The sequence below is a fragment of the Sprattus sprattus genome (assembly GCF_963457725.1).
Source record: "Sprattus sprattus genome assembly, chromosome: 2".
Lineage (NCBI taxonomy): Eukaryota > Metazoa > Chordata > Actinopteri > Clupeiformes > Clupeidae > Sprattus > Sprattus sprattus.
The window spans coordinates 64163593-64171092 of record NC_137921.1 but is presented as its reverse complement, the minus strand read 5'-3'; positions in this window follow the sequence as shown (position 1 = coordinate 64171092).

Here is a 7500-nt window from a genome sequence, read left to right as displayed (position 1 = left end):
TGAAGGTCGACGTCCAAGTAAAATGAGGAGTGAGATATCCCCTTGGTGTGTGGCCGGGTCCTCTGGACTCTCCCAGGCCAGCTGTGAATCACTGCCACCCCCCGCCCCAACTCCCCCAACCCCCCATCACCCCCACCACGCCACCCCGCTCCTTTTCCCTCCACCCAAGCCCTCAACCTCAAGCCCAAATCACAGAGCATCAGATCTGCTGACTGATGCAACTCAAAGGTCGACTTGGCAGCCATGTTGTTATCACAGCTCTCTGGATCCACATTGGCCTCATCGCAAGTTAGCAAGACTGGGCAACAGGGACTGCCGTTCACCTTTATTCTAAGTGACCTGAGAATGCTCCACGTTTCTTATGAAGAGAGGTCAGACGTGTCAACTAGTCTTAACATCTGACCCCCTTCTCTGATTTAAGAGATTTTCAGTAATTTCATCAAAATGACAAGACACACCAGGGTGCCCCTCTCCAATAACTCTCCTCCCTCATATGTTGTAATTCTTCTCTTCTGGTAGGTTCCAAGATGAACCCGACTGCTCTGTTTCTGCCATAGTTTTACGCTCATACTCTGTGCTGTAAATACTAGCAAAAAACACTCAAAATATCTGGAAATGCTTCATGACAGGAGACACAGGAATGAGACAGGGAAAAAAATGAAATAAGTGATAAAAGATACTTTAGAGATGAATGTACAGTGCAGAAAAGGCAAATCTGGTAAATCTAGTACTGGGGAGCCTACATCGCACACGTGAGTGCTGTATGCTGTACACCTACCAGTCGTGTTCAGTTCCCCGTTCTTTTCATTCTGCAAGCAACCGCACACTGCTGATCTCTTACACAGACGGTGTGTATACAGCATATTCACTGAGATGACAGAATGATGGGAAATACCTCATTAACAACACATTCTATGATACATTGTTTGATTCAGACTTAATTTATGGACATCAGCCCCATTCTCCACACTGACCGCCCAGTGTTCCTAGGCCTGCGCCGATGGGGAACCCTCAACCCCTCCTTTCCCTCCCCAAAATCCACCTCTTTAACAAGCAAGACTTGAGTGACCCAGGGAAACAGCGTAATTGCCCTCTTTGGACCCTGTTTCAACATCACAGGGGTGGGTGGTCTCTCCCCGTCCGTTCTGTCTATACAATACATTTGTTTCCTCTAAAAATGTGTGCAATGTGTATTACAAGTGGGGAAAAGGAACAACATGCTTCACCTCATAGTATTTGAACCTGAGAGGAATGCGTTTATTCTTGTTTTTTCAGATGACGTTATTGAATGAGTTACTGTGGGGAAATTATAACTCTAGAAAGTATTGTTTGTGAAAGATATAAGTGGTATGTAATTAGAGCTATTCATGTCACCTTTATATTCAATAAACAGGATAAAGATCTGTTTTGCTGCCAAATAATAAAAAAGTGAGGAAAGTGTTTTAATATTGACCCCTATTATTGTCATTATCATTTTAAATCATTACATTATCATTTCAACAAAGAAATTATTAGAAATGATCATATTTCAAATCCTTCATTATGAATCGTTGATTGAAGTGAAAAACAATGAACTAAGTTTGGGTTAGTGGCTTGTCCCTCTTGTAGTGCCGCAGCAGTCACCAAACTATGCAATGTGACACAGGGCACACACAACCAGTGTTCAATCAGCGCCCTGTTGTTTTATACACTCAATGGCGCCATTTTTCTGCCCCTCAGCCACCTTCATAAAACCACTGACATGCAGCATCGCATCTACTGTAAGTGTCACTTGTTTCACCTGCGCTTGATCAGTCACTTCTTTTAATGTCGGGGCGACTGCGTGTTTTACGGCCTCTCCTCCCGCTGCGCCTTGCTGAGGTCTTTAGAGGTGTGTTTTGGTTGTAAACCCGACTGGAAAGTACTGTGAAAAAATGCATATGGTTTGGTCAGGTCTTTGGTGTGCCACCTGACTCCTGTAAATATTCTTTCCATTACACATGAATGTACACTCCTACTACGAGTCAACCATCAGACTGATACAGATGTTTATTTAGTTGAATATTTTCGTCCAATTCTACGGATCTCTTAGGCCCCACTGAACAATCGTCAGCCCTCAGAGACTCATGGCGCATCATGGTGAGGAAGTGTCAGGTATTAATTGCAGTCTAATTACGAGTTCTTTAAATTCTGTTTTAGAGACGGCCTTTGACTTATTCAACCTCCCCCACTTATTGGCTGGTTAAAGTCACCCGAGCAGATTTAAATGGACAATGAGGGAAATGTCTGTTTAAGCTTGATGGACGGTCAGGGAATGTTTAGTGGCTTGTTCATTAATCCACTTTTATTTTGGACTAATGAGAGCCACTGTACCTTTTTTACCAACGTCCCGGAATTTTTATGACGGCCCAGCGCCTTTTGATCAGGGAGAGAATAGAGTGAGTCTGGAATATTAACAGTGTGCATGACAGTGTCCGATTCCCAGTCTATTTATTCAGATTCGAGACTGCCTTAATTGCGCGTGATGCTGTGGAAGTTACTGGTCTGGGATAAGCAGTAAAAATGGCCCTCTAAAAGGTACATGAAGTGCTTGTTGGAAAGTGGTTTCCATTTTCGTACCAACCAAAATATTCTCAGTGGCAAGTGACAGAGGATACGTCTACTAAAGCAACATTGTAGATGTTTTTAGAAGTTTGTTCTTGTTACTGAGATGAAACTTTAATTTAAGTAAATGCTGCTGCTTTTTGCTAATGTTGAGGGAAGCTCTTCCTGGTCTCATAGAGAAGCACTGCAAACAGAAACAATAAAACTCAAGTCTACGGTGGGCTCCTCATGGTGACTCATAAACATCAGCCCTGACAGCGTTTCCCCTTCCTACGATGACCCTTGAGAGGGCACCTCTGGGCTGTGGACGTGTCATAGGTCGCACGACATAAATAATGTCACCATAAATAATGCCTAAACAGTGACCAGTAGTTGACCACCAGCAGTTAGAGGGTTCACTAAGGACGCTGAAAAGAACTAATGACCATGCAGTAGCAGCTAGCAGAACTCCAACCAATCTGGTGTGAAAAAAACGCTCAAATAGTTGTTTGAACACTAGTTATTATACCTTCTGAGTACTTCACTGAAGAAGATTTAACATCAGTTCACCACAAGACAGTTACAATTAACATGGAAGGTTAACACAGCAGTCAAAACAGAGAGATCTGAGAGGCTCACAGATATTTTCATCTAAGTGAAGCCTATACACTTCCAGCACATCATTGTGTTTATTTAATCTTTAAGCTGAGGCAGTCTCATATAAGGTTCTGGGGATAGTGTACATGTGGGTTCTCTTCTCTGTGAAACCTCCTCTCTAAACATTCTGCTGTGTTGTTTCAGCCCTTCTAAGAAATAAACATTTTACACTACAGGTTGAAAAGAGCACTTAGCCTGACCCTGGTATTGTTTAATGGCACGCGGATAAGCGTTGTAGTTCAAAGGGACCACCCATCGAGCTGAGGAGATGGCTGATCTTCATGTTGTGCAGTTCGTTTATTTGTTTGGCATGTATTTACGTGTAAATTCTTGTCATGGCAAACTGCATGGTCTTCCAGTCACTCCATGCCAGTTGAATACACAGATTTGACATGAGATAGTTGACGTAATAGGTCCAATTCCTGATGGGGAAATATTCAAGATCAAAACTGATGGCATGACCACAAAAAAGAGGCTCATGTATACATGTTACATTAAACATGGTCTCCATGAAATCTTACGGTAAATCTAAAATGTGCTGAGAAGTTGTTTTCCCCTACTCATGGGGTCAGTAGAATGAGAACCATTATTATTGTGTTGTGTGGTTCTGCTGTGACATCACTAAGTCCCCTGCTGTAGAACTTTTATTCCAGCCCTCAGGTTCTCCATGAGTTAGAACTATTGGTCTGAGTATAACGGAGATGGGTGTGCATGTCTGTCTGGGTCCTCTGGGACATGTGTGTTTATTGAGGACATCTGCCATATGTTGTGTGTTGAGGGGGCGGGGTTGGGGGGGGGGGGGCACGGAGAGTACATGTACACATGGAAGTGTCCCCTGCAGAGGAAAGGAGGGGGTAGTTCTGATGGAGTGGGGGGGGGGGGGGGGGGGGGCTGTAGGCTAGTGTATTGTCTGGCTGTGCAGCTGCATACTCCATGCTCTGGGGTGTGAGCTTTCGTTCTGAACCCTCTGATCCGTCTCATTCGACACCATCAAACACAGGGCTCCTGGGAAACCTCCACTACCAGGCCCATCAAAACAGCTTGGGCTTTTCTTTCCATGATTCATGAGCTTGTACTCGGACACTGTGATGTGAACACCACTTGATGACACTTAAAATATACTTATTCAATAAATACTTCTTCTCATGAAAATATTCAGTCTCCTCCTGTACAGTGGACTGTCTACCAGAACAAGTCATTTTGTTGCAGTACTGCAATGCACAGTGTGACTGTAACAGTACGGCACAGGGTCAAGAGTTCAGTTGTAAAGTACCTTAGACACAACAGTGGCTTCTTTATAAAGCTACATTTGTAAACATGCATTGAACTCTGTATTGTTTGTTTAACAGAGCCACTTTCCCAGCATTTTGTAACCCTGTTCTCCTCCTTTGACAGCCAGAGTGCTGCAAAAATTATCCCCAGCACAAGGTCAAGACTTCAGTTATCCACTCACCTATATGTTGTATTCCTAATAGTGCTATCAAAACTAGATTTAAATAAAAATACTTTTGTTTGATAGCATAGTTAGATTGTCTCCTATAAACTACAGATTACCAATTAAACCGCCAAGGCCATCGAAACTGACTATCAACTTGAAAGTCATATTTCTTATATGTGTAGAACGTAAAGTGTGAAGGGACTTTTATTTTGAAACAGGGATTGAGATGGGGGCGAGGAGAAGCCGAGAAGAATAGAGACGGACACACTTTTGGGGAGGCAGATACTCTGCAGGGAGCCAACGACTAGGTCAGCAGGTCGTTTGTTAGACCGTTGGCTTTGTCGCAAGTTGACGTGCTCAGTAAACTTGCATGATGTGCTCAGTAAACTTGCTTGTATTGTGTTAATTCGGCTATACTCTATGTCAGGTGTCGATGGATGCCCCCAGATATTTTGGCCATGTACACGTGCACTAACAGAAATAACATCATAATGTTAAGTGCGTTATTTTTCAACCAGGGAAATATTTTAAATTGACCACAAAAATTAACGCATTAATCCAGCAATAATTCATAATCAAGCTAAAGTAGTTCAGAGGTGAACGTTGTAGCCCTTCATTGGCTGTGAATCAGCAAAAGATTCAAACAGTAGCACCATTAGGGTCTTTGGCCCTTGCCTATGTGTTGGGTTCAAGTCTGTTGGTGAGGATGGACTGCTGTATAGTCAAATTATTTGCGTTTGCATGGATGTTATGTTTTTAATGTGATTACATATTTGCAAAGAAAAGCCTCAGTTCTGTAATACTGAACTCATTGTGAATTATCCCTCAGCTCTCGCACCATCTCATCTGTCATTCAGCATCAGCGAGGGGGGCTGAACGAGAAGAAAAACATCCCAAAGCTGATGCTGTCCTGAATATGCCCTCATTGAGATATATCTGCCCACTGCTATTGTGTACATACAGCCTGCACAGGGGTAACAATCACATCCACCTCCACTTAGTGTTGAGTGGCTATCGTAGCTGTGAGCAGATAGCCACAATAACCAATAGAAGAGGTCAGAGAAGGAAGCTCCTTATGGTTTAGATAGCAACCCTGAAGATAAGATAGTTGAGAAAATTAGCTATTAAATACAATACAATAATACAAATGTATTGTCATTTGGTTTTTAAAATATACTTCTGTGGTGGGAATTATTTTTTGCCTTTTATATTGACCGCAAAAGGATCTTCCCATTCGGTTCTATCCCGGTTGAATTGTATTCCACTGTTTGTTTAGAACTGACCTCCTCGATGGCCATTCAGGTGTGGGCGTTCAGGTGTGACCACCTGCTCACTGCTGTGATGCTGCTGCTGCTGTTGATCTCCTAATCCTCTGGATTGCCTAAATCAGCAGAGGCTCTTAGCATCAAGGCACATTTAAAAAAAATATTTAGTTTAAGGATTAAGATATCAGGTCCAGCGAGAGGAGTCGGCTGAGCTGGGTCTTCCAGTTGGCTCAGACCTCTCTGGTTTCTTGGTGATGGAATCCAAAGGCACTTGGTCTTGGGAGTGATGGCTCCATGGCTGCCTGTGTGTCGGGCCATTTAACAGGTAACTAATGCAGGTATGTGGGTCACATTTCTGGGATGATGCTATTATTAGTGGCCATCCACTCCAGATTCTAATTGCCATCTATTAAATGCATTCATTTTCTTCAAGCAGTTCACAAAAAGGACAATACTCAATGCTGTATCAAAATATGATTTCAAATGGCATCATAGTGCATTATTTTTATTTTTGGTTTACGTGTTTGTTCATCTCTCACAAGCATGTGCACACACGCACAGCACACACACACACACATACACACACACACACACACACGCACAGAGCCACACACACACACACACACACACACACACACACACACACACACACACACACACAGAGACCCACACACACACACACACACACACATACACATACATACACCCAAACACATGTACACACACACACACTCACACATATGCACACACACACACACACACACACACACACACACACACACACACACACACACACACACACACACACACACACACACACACACACACACACACACACACACACACACACACACACACACACACACACATACACACTTTCTCTCTCACACACAAGAGAATAGTCAGAAATACCACCAATGATGAATGTATGCTCACCTTTTCTTCTAGCTTCTCTCGTCTTTGTCTTTTCTCTTCTCTCCTCTTGCTCTTTTCTCTTTCCTATCTGCCAGTTCCACACGCACACATTGTGTGGCCTGATGGAGAGAGGGAGGGAGGGAGGGAGAGAGGGAGGGAGAGAGGGAGGGAGAGAGGGAGAGAGGGAGGGAGAGAGGGAGATTGCACGGTGGCTGTTAGCACCTGGCTTAGGGGAGGCCTGTTTCCGTGCACAATTATCAGCACGTCCATGCAGATAGCATCAGAGCCACCAGCCTGATAACTGAGATACCACCAACGAAGACCTCCCTCTCTCTCTCGCTCTCACACACACACACACACACACACACACACACACACACACACACACACCGACACACACACACACACACACACACACACACACACACACACACACACACACACACACACACACACACACACACACACACACACACACACACACACACACACACACACACACGCACACACACGCACACACACACACACTATGAGTATTACATGTTTCCCCTCCCAAGCTATCCCGATATGTATGAATAATGCTGTGAACTCTACACTGCCAGTCTTGTACTCTGCTAACTGTGCATATTTCAAGCTCCTCGTGGGATAGCGAGAGGGAGATGT